The following is a 16,865-nucleotide window of genomic DNA, read 5'->3' on the forward strand; positions in this document are numbered from 1 at the left end:
ACAGTAAAAAAGATGAAGTAGATTAAGTCCTTGGACGTAGGATGCCAGGAAAGTTTTAAAAATAGTTTTAGGGGTCACAGATTAATTTTAATTTTAAAATTAACTTTTTAATTTAAAATTTTAATGCTTAATAATTTCCCAAAGTTTCTAAAACACTGTCATTACTAGTAATAGAAACAGAGAAGACATGTTTCAGCTAATGGCCACAACATACTAATGCATTTTATCATCTAATAGTCACAGCACTATCCGAGAGTCATCATTATAATCACTTTAAAGATAAACTGACCTTCACAATCTTAACAGTTCATCAAAGGTTTCATACTAGTGTGTTCAGTATATGGCGTAAGACCTCAAACGCAGTAGGTTTCCAAAGCTCTTAAGGTTGTCCCTTATTAATTAAAAAATGCATATAATGCTATCACTACTGATAACTACTGCTGGTTAGAAATTAAAAAAAAAAAACCATTAAGTTCAATATTTAGCTTTAAGGATAAATTTCATGCCTTTTTCTTAACGTTGTACAGCTATACAACCAAAAACGACACTTGCCTTACTTTTAGATTCCTTACAAAAGCTTTTACAAAGGTATTTATAAGTAGTGAAATAATGAATACTTCCTGAAGTTGTCCTCAAAATATTTCTTTTGATGGCTAAAAGGATTAAATAAAAGAATATATGTAACATGCTCAGCACAGTTAGTAGAGCATGTAGTCAATAAATGTTAGTAGTTACTACTGCAATAAAAATCCTGTCTGGAATTCTATAATCATAATCATGTTTTCTAAATTTTATTTTTCAAAGGAACTTCACTGTTAGTGGAATGTGAAGTGTAGTGTCTTCTCCATTAACCTATTATGAAACTAGGGAACTTTAGAATATACTTTGAGAGATAAGTAGAAATACCTAAAACAGAGGAAACAAATCAAATTCTTGAATAACACCCATGTGATCATTTCTGTTTAGAAGGTACACTTATCCCTTGGAGTATTAGATGAGTTTTGTGAACTGTCTTTTCAAACACTAGTAAATTTTCCAAACACTACTGGTCTATGAGCCATCAAGGTTTGCTAGACATCATATGAAAAATAAGTGAAGATATTGTTTTAGTTAGAAACTTTGGTTAGTAAAAAAGCAAAACAAAGAAGCAAGCACTAAACTCAATTTCGTAGTTGTTAATTTTAGCTATTAACTTGCTTTAAAAGCATGATCTGGGCCCTCCCTGGTGGTGCGGTGGGTTAAGGTATAGCACTAAAAAGCTAAAGCCACTTCAGCATGAGTTTGATCATTGTCTAGGAAGTCACCCACATGGTGTGGCAGACCTTTCCTGACCCACCCGCTGCTCCCCTCAGCATTGCACTTCGTCAGTCAGCCTGTTCTGCTTCCCACTCTGTCTCTGGTGAATCCTCTCACCGCCCCTGCACCTCTTGACTGTACCCCAGATCTGTATGCATAAATACATAAATCTTAAAAAAAAAAAAGGATGGTCTACCATATCTGAGAATGTGAGAAAGTTTAATTTGAAATCACTTGATGAAGAATGATGCATTGAAAGAAAACATCATCCAGTTGTAAACTGACGCACCTTATCTGAATGCTGATACATATTTTACCTCTACACTTTAACACATCTTTATAATATTTTGGTCCGAATAAAATTCAAATAACTTAATGCATTTGTTACAATAATCTCACACTTGGGGTATTTCCTGAAACTTTATTATTAGTTTATAACCTTATGATTAATATAGACAAAAACTAGTGTCCAAAGAAGCTTAACACTTAAAGATTAACATAAAATGACAAAGTTTTAAAGATGAACAGTAAATAATAAAGGATCAAATGTCTTCATCTTTAAAAGTAACACAAAGTGAGGTTAGACTAGTATTTTCAAGGCTAACACAAATAATATAAATCATGATTTCAGATAAATGAAATAGGTAATATAACTGTAATTTTATAATTACTTTTCTGACTATGAATTACTCTGTAAAGTCAGCTAGTATTATATATTTTACAATTCTACTTTTCTTAAAATAATTTTAAAACTTTTTGTACTGTAAAGTTTCATGCAAATATTCCTTAGATTCAGGACAATTTATTGATTTCTGTTCTTTATTGTTTTAGTTTGTACTGGATTTCACATTGTTTTATATCCAGGTGCCTGGGTAGGTGGAGGTAGTCTCAAATTGTCCCTCTGAATGTTCCCTTTTGCATAATTTGCTATAATCTTCTACAGCAACCTAGAACACTTGCAGGCTTTTTATTATTTACAACTTAGTTAACTACACCTACAAGATCCACTTGAATGTCATACAGGTATCAATAGCCTTTGTTGCTTTTTCCCCCCTGGCCTCTATCCAGTTATATAGTGAAACAATGCTATATTTGTAACATTCATTGTAATCTGTGTTAAAGGAATTAGATAAGACTTAATCATATTATTCATGATTACTTATCATAAACAGAATAGGAAAAAAACACTGTTTTAAACTGAAATGAAAACGAACTCTTAAAATATAAATCCTCTTATACAATAGTAATAAGTTTTTGCATTGAGCATTAAGAAAATTAGATTAATTTTCAATATTAACCTTAAGGATAAGGAAAACATTGGCCCTACAACATTCTGTAGTTTGGTTCCCACATAAATCCCTCAATTACCTTCTACCATGTAACCCTCTAGTTCTTAACTCATGTCACTCTGATCTTCTTTTAAATAGTAGGTTCTATGCTCTCATCTGCCTTCTCATGGTCTCTCACCTGTGCACATACTGTTCTTTAAAGAAAAGTTTTTCTCCCTCTTGTGAAAATTAAATCTAATTCATCAAGACTTCATGTAAGTAAAACATTCTTAAAAGAATAGCTTTCCTTAAACCCACTGATTACATTTTCCTTCTTAAAGTATTAATTTTAAATATCATGCATCTCTGTACAGTAACTGGAACAGTGCTAACTTCATTTCTTCATATGATTACTTGATTAATATACTCTATCTCCAAGATACAAGTACAGAACAGTAAGACTCATGTCTAATTTTGCTCACTATACCAGTAAGTACATAATGGATATCAATGCGTAATAGTTGAAGAAAGGCATCAACAAACCAAAAAAAAAAAAAAAAAAAAAGAGAGAGAGAAATAATGAACACTAACTAAATGACCACTAAATTTCTGGTGAAAACAGAAAGTAAAGTCTGACTTTTTTTTGCAGTTTTTCAGAAAAAAGTTCAATTCGTGGTGGTAGGTGGTATAGTAATTTACATAGTTCCAACTGTAAGTAGATACAAATAAAATTCATAGAGTAAAAGGAAAAAAACATGTTATTATACTTTTTGTTGTTTTTAGAATTTGTTGATATAGGGTTTCTCTGGTGGCCTAAGGGTTAAGTCTCAGCTTTATCACCTTTAGGACCTTAGTTTTATCCTGGTAGGGAGCTAACACACATGGTGCAGCATTCTGCTCCCCACTCTGTCTCTGGTGAATCCTCTAAAGCCCTGTACTTCTGGCCAACTCCCTACTTCTTTTATGCAAAAAAAAACCTTTAAGAAAAATGAGATTAAAAAAAAAGAATTTGTTAATATATGACCTATTGCTTAACTTGTGTGCTATTTATCACTGGTCCTAGGGACCAACTTGGATATGAAGTTTAATTATGAAAGGAAACAGAACCTCAGCATTCTTAAATAATATTTTCCCTTTTTAACTTTAGAAACATTCAGAACACACTTGCTTCAGATTCTAAGGGAATTTTCTAGTTATAATCACAGAGTTCTTTACTTTCATTTTTTTACACAAATTATCTTTTTCTCTATTTTTTGACTTGTATTCTAGGCAATAGTTTAAAATAAAGGTAAGGCAATATATATAATTTCCAACCACTTTCCTTGTTTACCAGGCTATTCTGTATTTTAATTTTAGTTTTCGAGCTAGTAAAAATAACCTTTACCATCCCTTCATCCCAGTGGAAGCTTTGTCTTTTCCTGACTTACTCCCTTTTCTGTCTATCTAGGGTTTCTTCTCTACCTGTAATTCACTTGCCCTTTTAGGAAACCCACCCAGTTAACTCTACAGAATCTAATTGCTTCTGTGCCTATTTACATACTCATTTTGATGTTATTTTTATTAAGATTCCTAAAGTGTTTTACATGTTTGTCACTTACAAAAAGCATTTCATCTTAAACCCTATTTTATTTTGTCTTCATTCAAACCAATAATTGAGTACAGAAACATTATAAAAATGTTTAGTTTACTATGCCACTCCTATTTTGAAAGAGCATACAGTAATTTGGATCACTCATTAATAAAAGTTCATCTTCAGCTTATGTAATATACATCTTATGTGTAGCATTGTATGACTGACATTCATCACTACCATTTCCCAGTTTAAATTTTTTCAGTATAACGAGAAATGCATTTTGAAATAAGCAAAGTTCTTAAAAATCAGGACAAACTGTATCAATTGTTCCTTCATAACTGATGACACTTCCACCATGTTAGATCAGTCTAACAGACTTTATTCTGTGTTATGACTGTCAGTCCATGCTCAATTCACTTCAAGGTATTCAAGTACATATCAATTTGACAATTAGGGTAAGAGGGCAATTTTCCTGGGTCACTCTTTTTTCTCATTCTTTTAGTACATAAACTATATATATATATATTTTTATAAAATTACTAAATTAATATGAACTTACAGATTAAAAAATTCAACTAAAGCTAAGCTATAGAAAATAATAACTTTCCAGGACCCTTCATACATTCTTTCTACAAAAGTACATAATTTGGTACATAATTTCCCAAACTTTTTTTAATATATTAACATAAATATGAGTCATAAGCATCACACATTTTAATTTTATTTAATAAATATATGTATAGCATTATATAATATAAGTGTATGCAAATATATAACCTTAAACATATGATTACTATTTTGTATTTTCTGTTACATATATGGGATCACACTGCATATTATTTTGTGAGTTTTTTCAACTAAGCTTATTTTAGAGATCTTTCTACATTTTTAGCTTACAAATCCAATTTTGCAGTTAGTTCTTATCTCCAGACATAGTAGATAATACTTCCCAACTTTCTATCAAAATATTCTAACTTGATCATTTTCTTTCAGTACCCAGGAAGATGAGTGAGGCAGATTTTTCCAATTGTTAATAGTTCTTAATTGTTTTAACGAGTACTCATTCAATTTAATGATTTTCCATCTGAAATGTTTACCTGCTGTAATTTATATTTCAATAAAACATATGTTTATCCATTAAGTATGTACATTTAATAAACCCAAGTTGCAAAACTAATAAAAACTGGAATTTAGTTTTATAAAAAGAGAAAGCAATATAATATAGCAATCTGCTAAAGAATTAGAAAAATTAAACACACAATTCATTTGCTGATTCACTGAGGTAAATTTTGCAAAAACAGAAAAGCTAATGAAGACATGCTTTTAAAGCTCTCTTAGCAGCTTAGGGGAAAAAAATACTTTTGAAACAGTTTACCAATATATTAGAACAAAGAAAACACAAACAACAGGAGCAGCAGACCAGAAAAGCAAACTAAGATTCAATTAAAATCTATATTAAGTGGGTATGGCCTCCTCTCATGTAACACCAGAGTAATATGACCAACTGTTACTTTTGTTTTCTAATAGGCAATACATTGTTATATTCTTCAAAACAGAAACTGGAGTGAAATCAATGTAATAATAACTATCATAGAATTTACTATAGAATTTATTACTTAAAAAAAAAACTAAACTGGAGCACTTAAATAAGATATGCAAAATGTAAACTGTTAGGTTTATTACTATCCAAAGAAGTGGTTAAAGGAACTACTACATTGCTTCTGGTAGAAAAAAATACTTCATTTTTAGACTTCTGTGAAAATATTAAATGTCCATACCTTCTATATAAAAATGGTATTTATAGAGAGTGGCATGATTTAGGAAAGCCCATGGCTATACAAACTCATTGCCATCACGACTGGGATATTTAAAGCTGATATAAGCTTCCTGATATACAGTGAACTAAACACTGTAGCTTTAACTGAAATTTGAATGGTATAAACAGTTAGATGTCTGGCTCTGGCCTGCATTCTAATACCATCAGCAGAACAGAGATGGGAAGCATAAACAAACCTTTTAACTAGATTATAGTCTCTAAAATGGCCAAGAAATCCTTCAGCATAAACTCCTTTGTGACAAATATGAAAGAAGAAAGAGGAATTTGGAATAATGCTAAAAATAAAAAAAGTCTAAATTTTTTTCATTACTGGAACATACATTTGACTTTCTAAATATTTTGATGTCACTTAATATTCATTAATTATAAACTTTACATTTAACTTTTTAAATAAGCAAAAACCTATCTTATATACCAGTAGTTTTTTTAGATCAGTGTATTCCAATTAAGAAAGCTATTTAAAAATCAATATCTTCTTTTGCTGAATGTGGAATACTTTCCCATCATCACTGAGTGTTTATATAGCATAGATAATTAATTTTAGATATCAAAATAATATGAATAAGTTAATGGTCAAAGAGCTGTGGAGATTTCTGGAAATAGGTGTAGAAAAACAATAGTTTTGAATACAAAGATAAATCTAGAAATAAGTTAGTACTCCATTAACATTAAGAAAAATTTGAGGTTATAAAGGATTTCTTAGATATAGACAGTTAAGAAAAGGGGATGAGGGCAGCAAAAGAAGTGAAGTTTTAATAATAGTACCATATGGAAATTGTTCAGTCCCTGGATCCTTGTTTGATTGGCTAAAAATTCAGTGAAATTTTCATTGTAACTTCAGTCTCTGCAATTATGTAGCTCATTTAAGAGTCTAAACAATACAGTTAAAATACAAATTTTTTAAGCAAAGGTAAATAGGTGGCCTGAAATAAGGACTCAAATGAAATTCTGTCACATGTAACTTTGCATGAAACATACGCTTTTTACCAGGTACAGTATCATTAGTGATTTTCTTTTCCATTATGCCCTGCTGCATTAGAATATGTTTTCTGATGTATGTATGACTAGTTCTCACCCTTCTCTGAAGAGTATACTAAGTCATTCCAAGTTTTGAGAACATACTGAAACAAATGCTTAGAATCTTTACTTTTAAATTATTTTAGAATTACTTTTAGATTATCCAAGGTAACTATTTGGCCTAAAGATTTATTCTTCTGACTACTCTTAAAAGCAAGAAAACAGATTTGTTACAAACTTTCCTTTCTGAAGTATCCTAGATTATACAGAATCATTAGTTAGCATTTAAAAATATTTCCGGACTCTACATATAATAATTCATTGGCATAATGGTACTATACTATAGAGGCAATGTAAGTACTCAAGATGAACATATATTTACTTAGAATGTATATGAAAATTTTGATTAGTAAAATATTTTTAAAAATTACTGCTTTCTCCTAAAGCGAAAGGATGTTAAGTCAACTCTAGTTAACTGGGTTATAAGGTATTTTAATTCAGCAGCTGTTTTTAAAGATCACTATATAATAATTCAAGTACCTACAGAACCCAACAATTTGTGCATGGTTATACTAAAATATTTGACTTTTAGTACTAAAACATGTATCCTATGTATGCACTGTAGTCATTTTGAAAATATTAAGATAGAGTTTAGCAGGTATGTGTGTATACACATCAAAGCAATAAGCAATATAAACTCCCTTACAGAGATTTCTATTTAACAACATAGTTGTATAAAATTTTTTACAGTAAATATTTATTAGGACACAAATTTTTGGACGCTCCAAGCTTTATACAACAAAATGTAAATGTAATCCCATACAAGTTAAAGAAAGTTCAACATGTACAAGGCCTGTCTTTGGTGTAAGAGCAAAGTGACTTAATGTGTATTTTTAGTTGCACAACTGGTCTGCACCTATGTTCCTTATAAAGGATTAGGGGTTTTGGTTTGTTCTTTGGTCCTCATAAACTTTGAGAAATTTCCTGTCATTCTAGCATGATTTCAGTAAATACTGACTGAGAAAACCCTTCATTGTGACACTGTCTTGAATTAGAAAGTGTAATGAATTTACTTTGATGGAACATTTTGCTGGTTTATAATGATAAAATTCTGTTTTGTACATAATAGGTTTCTCATTTGTAACCGGAATACAATGTTATTAAGTTCATGTGACCACTGTAAGGACTTACTGAAACTGATATATTTACCAGTGGTAAGCTCTTACAATAACCATAGTAGAAATATTGGTAAAATAGAAAGTTGAGAAAGAATATGGAAGAGGTCAGAATTGACCATTCAACTGTCATTATAAGATACTGTACTAACTGGAGAAATCCTCTACTTTTATAGTGTGAATCAATACTGAAGGTATACATTAAGGAAAAAGAAAATCCCTTTACCAAAGATATTTTTAAGTTAAATATGAAAGCCATGGCAAGAACTAAGACAGTATTGTTTTTCAAACATCTACTAAAAAACTGGCAACTCATTTTACTAATGTTATAGAAACAATATCACAAAATAAAAGATAAAATTTGCAACTGACTTTGAACTAGAACTGGGAATTTTCTTATGAGGCTTTTGTGGGAATATATCTAGAACACATTAAAAAAATGTCAAAACACCTAGTGTATACTAAAATTATTCCATAATTAAATCATTTGGTAGTTTAAACAACAATAGAAAATAACTAAAAACTCAAATAATTTAGGGTTTTTTGGAATAAAAGAGTCGGTCATCTTCAGATAAAATATATAGCAATAAAATACCAGCAATGATAGTCACATAGACTATTTTCATAGTCTAAAATTAGTGAAGTTAGACAAAATAAAAATCTTCAGAATACAGTATTAAGTGGAAAATTTTTCTTTATATTTTTCTGTTTTAATAGAATACAGTGATATCTTATGTAACATGCATTTTTTTCCACCTAACAGTATCCATTTGTTAATATAAAATCTATTTAGGCAGAAACATCAAAGTGAAAAATATGACCAATATGCTTCTGGAATACAATTAAGTTATCTCTTCACATTAAACTGTAGGGACCATCCTTTTTTTTGAGATGCCTAGCACAGTGCCTGACAGACAGTAGATGCTCAATAGATGTTTAATAAAAAGCTAAGTACAATCTGTTTTGCACATACATTCAAAATCCAGACAAGTTTGCAATGGTACAAAAGTTGGACATAGGCTTTCTGGCTGACTTCATGGGGTCCCACTGAAGACTAGCAGTAAATCTTCATATCCATAGAAAACTGGAAAGCTGATAATTGTCTGGGTAAGGACCAAAAAAACAAAGTCAGGGAAACATGTCACCTAAGTAACAGTTGCTTTATAGAGCTGGTAAAAGTGGCCTAATCATTCCAATAACCTACTGTATCAGTCATTCAATGAAATGAAATTTAAGTGTATTCTGTACATTTGCTGATATATCTTTAAGTGGAACTTTTTTCATCATCCCTTATTTAAAACAAATTACTTGTGTCAAATTGCATACTATACAAGATTTGGAGGAATATGTTTTTACTTTTTTTAGAGGTATTATGTTGTTAATAAGATTTGACTATTAGAAAAAGTAAGAGCCACAGTAAAGGCAAAGAAAAATATTTCATCATAGTGAAGAAATTGTAGCAGGGGTAAGGACAAAGGAAAAAAAGGAAAGAATCCTATAAAAGGAATAAAAAAATTCAAAAGTACCTAATTCTAACATTGATTATTATGACAAATAACCATTAGGGCCTACTGGGCACCAGACACTTCTTTGAAGGAGATGAGTATTATAAGACAAAAATCTTTAGCCTTAAATAGCTCATAGACAAGACTAACAATTAAATACTTACAATACAATATACACTCTTCTTGCATATAGGAATCCTTAATACTAAAGTAAGAAGTGAATTTGGTGATTATCTGAATGTTTGTGTGTGTGTGGGGGGGGCGGATAAGCATTCAGGGAAAGCTAAAATAATTCTCAAAACAGTGATAGTCCAGAATGAGAGAAATCAGTACCTCTTCCCAAAAAAACCCAACAAATTTCTGAATTATAGATGGACAAAATTATGATTTTAAAGCTTTTTATCTTAATATAAAAAATATGTCTCCATAGAAAATTCCTCAATGCTATATATAAATGCTATATATATAGAAATGTGTGTGATAGTTTTATACCTGACAAAGGAAAATAAGGTAGTTTAGCACAGTGTATGTCAAGCGACCTGAGTTATATGGGCTATGCTGTGCAGAATGCTAGGCCTTGGAACACTGCAGAAGTTCTTCAAGCTCTCTGAACTTCAGCAACATGGAAAATGAAGAGTTGGATAAAGTGGCCTCTTAGATAGCAGCTAGTTTAAAATTAAAGTCCTAAAATATGTCTCAATATTTAAATGTTTTCTGCATGTAAATCATTATCCAACTTGAGAGTCTGGAATCTTCAAACCATAAAGGATTAACACTACATTTCCAAGGGAAAAAAGAAACTAAGTAAAGGTATTGCACTCCAGACAAAATTTTTACTCAGTGGCCTACTGGGCCACTATCATCCCAATATCTACATAATTCACTTCACTTAAAATTGATTTCTTCACTAACCTCCACTTTGAGTCTTTTACATTAAGGTTGCTAAGGTAATAAGGTGATGACAAGAAATCCTAGGTAAGTCTGGAATCACAGCATTGGTATTGGGGGAAAAAAAAAACTTAAACTTGGCAGAGACTTCTGCTTAAGTGCAGCAATTAAACCGTAAAAAAAATTAAGAAATGATTCAAGTATTAACAAAAAGGAGGGAAATAAGACCATATTGCTTACTGCTACACAGCTTTTTCTTTTTACAGCTTTTTCTTTTTGTCTTTTGTAAATGTCTACTTTTGCACACAGTTGGTAATTAAAATTTTACAGAACAAGTTTTGACATAACCAATGTTTTCTGCCACTAAAATATATTATGTTTTAGCTTAATCATTAAGAACATTTAAAAAATTAAAATTATGTTTTTATATTTATGTCAAATATTCTTCTAGATTTATTTTTCTTCAACCATTTCTAGTTGATCAAATTGCTGTTTTTATATTGCCAGTCTGATTAAAAAAATGCTGCTTTACAGAAGAATATTTTTTGCTGACATAAATTATGGGATCAGAAATACCATTTACAAAAAAGAAAGGGAGAGAGAAGGGAAGGGAAGAAGAAGGGAAAGAGAGGAGGGAGGGAGGGTGAGAGAGAAAAAGAAACTCAATGTGTGCATCCATCTTCAAGAAAAGGATAAAGAAATGTATGTATGAAACAAAATACTACTTTCCAGTGTAAGCCCTAGTAAAAGGCCTACATCAAAAACATAGTTCCTAGCACTTCTAAAATAAAATACAAGCAATGAATTTGAAAACCATTCACTAAGAACATACCTCGAAAAAAGATGTGATTTTTATCATGACTTAATCTTTAATGTATTTAAATCTGAATTTAGCTTTAATTTTTTTATCTAACTGAATCAATATACTCTCTTCAACTCCATTTCTTTGACTCATGAAAACATTTTAGAAATATATCACCATATATGTGTGTGTGTATGTGTATGTTATAACATACACATACACACACACATAAACACACACACACAGTGAGCAATTTGGTCAGTACCCTCAGAGATGAAAAACTCATCTCAATTTACAACAGTAAATAAATAATTCATTTTAAACTGAAAGTGCTACCAAATCCAGCAAACTATTGATGGAGAGGTTTGGCCTTCCATGAAGGCAGAACAACATAAAGTTTTCAATGGGGATTACTTGTGAAGACAAGTTACAAAGATAAGAAAAATACCCAGATAAATTATGAAATAGCTAAAATTCTCATCTTAATAGAAAATAAATATCAAGAACGTGTGTGCGGAGAGACAATACCACTAGTACTTAAACTTCAAGCATTTTAGGCGTGTAACTTTATATACTGATAAACGAAACAAACATTTAACAAAACAAAAACCAAAAAAAAAAAATTAACAATAATAAGTCAAAACCTAGCCGAAGGCCTCAATCAACTAAAAACTTGAATTTTTCTATGCAAGTCAGACAAAACGAAAAAAGGAAAATTAAATCCAGAAAGCAAAAACCAATCAAGTCTGTTCCAACACTGAAGTCAATAGCCAAATCACATACAGAACCAAAAAGGGGAAAACACTCAGGTCTACAAATGGATAAGCAGTTCCAATACAATCCAGATCCCGACATTTTCCCACTCAGAAACAAATGCAGTGGAGCTTTCCTGGGGAAAGAGGAAAAAAGCTATCCAAATGAATTTTTTAAGTGACATCCAGAAAGTGTCTGTCTTTCTCTTTCCCTGGTGCCTCATTGGAGGAAGGAGGGGGTTGTTTTTGTATTCTCCCCCACTGTAGCAAGACACAATCAGATGTTAGCTGGAGGAGAGAAACCAGTTTTGACAACAGCAAATAAAAATAAAAGTGCCCTTCCTCCTCTGACAGGATGGGCACCCCACCACACACACCCCTCCCCACTCCAACCCCTCCTTCACTCCCCCACCCCCCAGCACCACCCCCTCCTCACCCCGGAGCTCCACTGCGTATGTGGTTTGGTGCTACTGTTGCCCCGGAGTAAAAGTCAGAGCCAGAGGAAGGCAACGAAGCCCCCACAGACACACTTACCTTTCCTGCCCCCCACTTTTGAGTGCCTTCCCTGGAGCTGTGGAGGATGACACAAAGGGTAATAAAGGGGGGGAGTGGAGGAGGAGGAGGCGAAGGAGAAGGAGGAGAGCTGGGGAAGTGGCTGCTCCTGGGTGTAGTGAGATGTCTCCAGCCAGGGCCAAACAGCAGCAGCAGTAGCAGCAGCAGCAGCAGCAGCAGCAACAGCAGCAGCAGTAACAGCAGCAGCAGCAGCAGCAGCAGCAGCAGCAAAGGGTCTGTGTTGCTAAGAGGCTTTTGGTCTCTTTCTCTCCTCCTCTCACGGCCAAAGAGGAGGAGGGTGGAGGGGGCTCGGGAGGGAGGCTAGTGGTGGGGTGAGGGAGTAGGAGTCGTGGATGGAGGTTTTCGAAGAAGAAGAAACTCCTTCTCCTTCTCTCTCAGGCTCAATCCCCCTCTCAGGGCTCAGGGCTGGAGGGTGGGGGAAGGAACTCTGCCGCCTTTCCCCCCACCCCCCTCAATTCAAGGTTGAAGTGGGGTAAAATTAGTGTCCTGTCTCTTTAAAAATAGAAATAAAAGGTGCCCCCCCTCTGCCACTGCCTCTCTCTTCATCATCAGCTGCTGCTGCTGCTGGGGTCTCTCTGCTTGGGGGGGGAGGGGGGGTTCGGGTAGAAGAGACGGGAGGCACTCACTGCGCATGTCCCTCTCTGACGGGAGGCTGGTTGGTTGAAGGCAAGAGGAGGGGGAGGGGAGGAAATGAGATGATTTCCCAGAAGGCTCCGAGGCTCTCGCGACCCGGAAGACATTGTAGCAGGGGGTAGAGGGGCGGGGATGGGGAAGAGAAGGAAGTCGCTGCTTTCTAACACCTCCAGACCCCTCCTCCCTCCTAAGGGAAAGTGGAGGAACGGAAATGGGCGTGGTCGAAGGTGAAAGGAGGTCACGTGTCTGTACCGGAGGCGGGCCGAAGAGAGAAGGGATGCTCGCGCGGTGCACGGCGGGAGTAGTTCTGTACCGTTGGTAGCAGCAGGTGAAGACTAACTGACTACGCGGCGAGGTGAGCTCGTAAATTGATTTCCGTGGTCGCAGGATCTCCTTGTAGCGGTATTTAGCGCTGGTTTTTCTGTAAGAGGTAATACGGAATTAGCTGGTCTAGAACGGACAGGAGCACCTGGGCGAAAGACGAATCGAAAGGGATTTGGATGGAAGGCTGAGCAGACTGGGAATGCGGGAAGAGGGAACAGGATTATGTAGGCCTGGCGGGCCCAGACTAGGCGATCTCCTAATGTCTCGTTTGCTGGTGAGCCTGGTGACAAATCCCAGAGGAAAGCACACAGGGAGTTCCAAGACACTAGATCGGTGACAGTTGGCGACTACACGCGTGTGGCTGCGGAACATGATGATGTTGCTAAGAGAGAAACTGATCTCTGGAGCGTCAGTGGTTCACTGGTGACCGCGGCTTCAGCTCAGAGTACGGGGCCTGCCCAGTGAGATAGAGAATCCCCGTACGAATTTTGACAACTTCTAGCTTCAAGTGCATTACTTATATTGGGTATAATTACCATCAGTGCTTACCTCTGTCCTCTCTGAAATTCTGGAATGGCTTTGGGAAGGAAGCAGCAGGAAAATCCCTCCCTGTATTGTGTTGTTGCTGCAACCCAATGCCTAAGCCTGCTTTCAGAGAGGATAATAGGGTTGTATAGTCCTTGATACCGAGTATTAACGGAGGGTAGTTTCCCCTTTCTATAATGTAACTGAGAGATTTTTAATGGGTATTTGTTTTAAGTTTGTTTCGTTACTGGACTCGGATTTTGACACTTGGATGATCTTAATTAAATGGTTCCTCTTTATTGGCAGTCGTGTTTTACTTACAAGGTCAATATTAATTCAAAATATGAGTACATAAGTAACATTTTACTAAAATAGCAATTTTTTTTACACTCACTGTATATAGTCTTTACTAAAACCATTACAATCTTTCGATTATCTTCTTTGGTAAAAGTATTTTGAAAATAATCACTCATTTATGGCTTCTAAGACGTAAGAATTTAAAATTCCTCGTGTTTTATTGTGTTACTGTTTAATTCTGTAAGACATCCTTAGGGGTATACTATCCATTAAAGGTACTATGTATTTTCTGCTTTTTACTTGTGTGTTTTGGCAGTGGATCTTATTTATTCATCATAGCCTGTGATCACTGTCAAAGTCAAGAACAAGAAGGCTGGCACCACAAACATACTCTTCCATCACATCTCACCCCTTGTCCTTCCTCACCACTTCCAAAGTTTAACCAACGTAGATTTTCGTAATTATTGCCTAATTTTATTTCAAGTGTTTTTTTTTAAGTAACCTATAGTAGCAATCTTAAATATTTTCTTGCCTGTAGTTTATATATATATATATATGTATAGTTTGCCTGAATATAGATAAAATATACATGTACATTAGGTATCATTTTTCTCTTGTTAGTACATCTGGTTTTATTACATATATATTCATTTCTATACAGTAATGCCTATAGTACAATAATTATAAAATAGTGTTTTTACTTACTAAACTAACTAAACTGCAGTTTACTAGTGTAATGTTCATTCACATTATGTCTATTATTTAGAATTATGAACAATGCTACTACAAATGATCTCAAATGTATTTTTATGCACATAAAATGCATTTTTTAAGCGCGTGCTCTCTCTCTCTATATATATATATACACATTTATATACACACACTCCATTAGATTGTGCCAAATGTCTCCAAAATGGGTATATCAATTTATACTTCTACATGATGCATGGCTGGGTTCTACAGTCTAAGAGTTGATTTTTTTTTTTTTTGCCAACCTGATAAATGTCACTTTATATCATTGTTTAGTTTCCATTCCCCTTGTTCGTAGGGAGGCTTAGCTGTTTGAAAATTTATTGGCTATTTGGAGTTCCTCTTTGAATTTCTTTTGTCTTCCATGCAATTTTTCTATTGGGTTGTCCATTTTACTGAAATATTTGAGTAGCGTGGTAACTAACTTCTCAATGCTTAGAGCTTTCCTTTATTCCCACTTAATAATTATCTCCATTCTGTTCCTTTCTGTTTCTTTTTTTTTTATTTGTTTATTTATGCATACAGAGTAGGGTACAGGCCAGAGGTGCACAGGCGGTGAGAGGATTCACCAGAGACAGTGGGGAGCAGAACAGGTGGACTAACAAAGTTCACTGCTGAGGGGAGCAGTGGGCAGGCCAGGAGACATCTGCTGCTCCATGTGAATCACCCCCTGGGTGGGATCGAACTCATGCTGAAGTGGCTTTAGCTTCTTAGTGCTGTGCTTTAACCTGCTGAACCAACAGGGAGGGCCCCTTTCTGTCTTTCATGCTCTTGTTGCTATGTGAATGTTAGCTGCAGGGAAAAGATTCTATACCTGTGTGCTGTCCAAATCAGATGACACTACATGTGGCTATTAAACCATTAAAATGTGACTAGTGTTACTAATAGATTGAATTTTTACCTTCATGTGGCTTTTATTTATATGAAAATTGATATTTGATTTAGTTATTGGAAAACTTTTAACTGCTTGCAACAACTAGAGTATATAAATTTACTTTTTCATCTGTAAGTTTATAATAAAAATAAAAATGAGTTACAATTTAGCAACCTGTCATGTTCTGTAAATGGCACACACCAGATATCTAAGACATAATATGAAAACAATACAAAGTACGTCAGCTGTTTATTATGACTACATGTTGAAATTCATTGTAACTTAATTTTACCTTTTTTCCCTTTTTAATGTGGGAACTAGAAATTTTAAATTATGTGTGTGTGGTATTGTACTTTATTGGACAATTTTGTTCTCTAACATCATCGTTTAATTTCTTGTTCTTATGATTTTTAAAAAATAGTATAATAGTTTATTTTTACATCACTTTGTGCATTCTTTCATCTCAGCTGTAACCCTGTGGGCTTCCCATCACCAAATTACCCATGTGTCATCACCATAGTCCAGTGCATTTCCCTCCCCTCACCTCCCCACTGTTTTTGATCCCATTTCCCACTCTACCTCCATAAAATGTCTCTGGTATATAACTGTTCATTATTACTAATTATTTTCTCTCCTAGTCCATTATACTCCTGCTGTGGGTGTAACCATCCAGAATTTTTCCTTTTCTTTCTGGCTTATTTCACTAAGCACAATCTTTTCCAGCTCCATCCATGTTGCTGCAAAAGGCGTGTGTGTGTGTGTGTGTGTGTGTGTGT

At 34.1% G+C, this 16,865-nt stretch overlaps 1 protein-coding gene and 1 long non-coding RNA gene across 4 annotated transcripts in view; one reads left to right on the forward strand and one right to left on the reverse strand.

Moving 5' to 3' along the window:
* Positions 1 to 12,985, reverse strand: part of LOC105853887 — a 138,623-nt gene extending 125,638 nt beyond the window's left edge. Inside the window, exon 1 of the long non-coding RNA XR_001145636.1 lies at positions 12,648 to 12,985. This is a non-coding gene — a long non-coding RNA (uncharacterized LOC105853887). The remainder of the gene's footprint in view (positions 1 to 12,647) is intronic.
* A 546-nt stretch (positions 12,986 to 13,531) lies between these two features.
* ORC4 (origin recognition complex, subunit 4) overlaps positions 13,532 to 16,865 on the forward strand; it is a 54,945-nt gene continuing 51,611 nt past the window's right edge. For 2 of the 3 annotated variants that reach the window (XM_012727176.1, XM_004674671.2), the window contains exon 1: positions 13,532 to 13,674. The gene's annotated coding sequence lies outside the window, so the exon portion shown is untranslated. Of the gene's footprint in view, positions 13,675 to 13,728; positions 13,750 to 16,865 lie in introns of those variants that run through there. The other variant, XM_012727179.1, reaches the window with a different exon arrangement.

The sequence above is a fragment of the Condylura cristata genome, unplaced genomic scaffold (genome assembly GCF_000260355.1).
Source record: "Condylura cristata isolate star-nosed mole 26May11 unplaced genomic scaffold, ConCri1.0 scaffold00002, whole genome shotgun sequence".
NCBI lineage: Eukaryota > Metazoa > Chordata > Mammalia > Eulipotyphla > Talpidae > Condylura > Condylura cristata.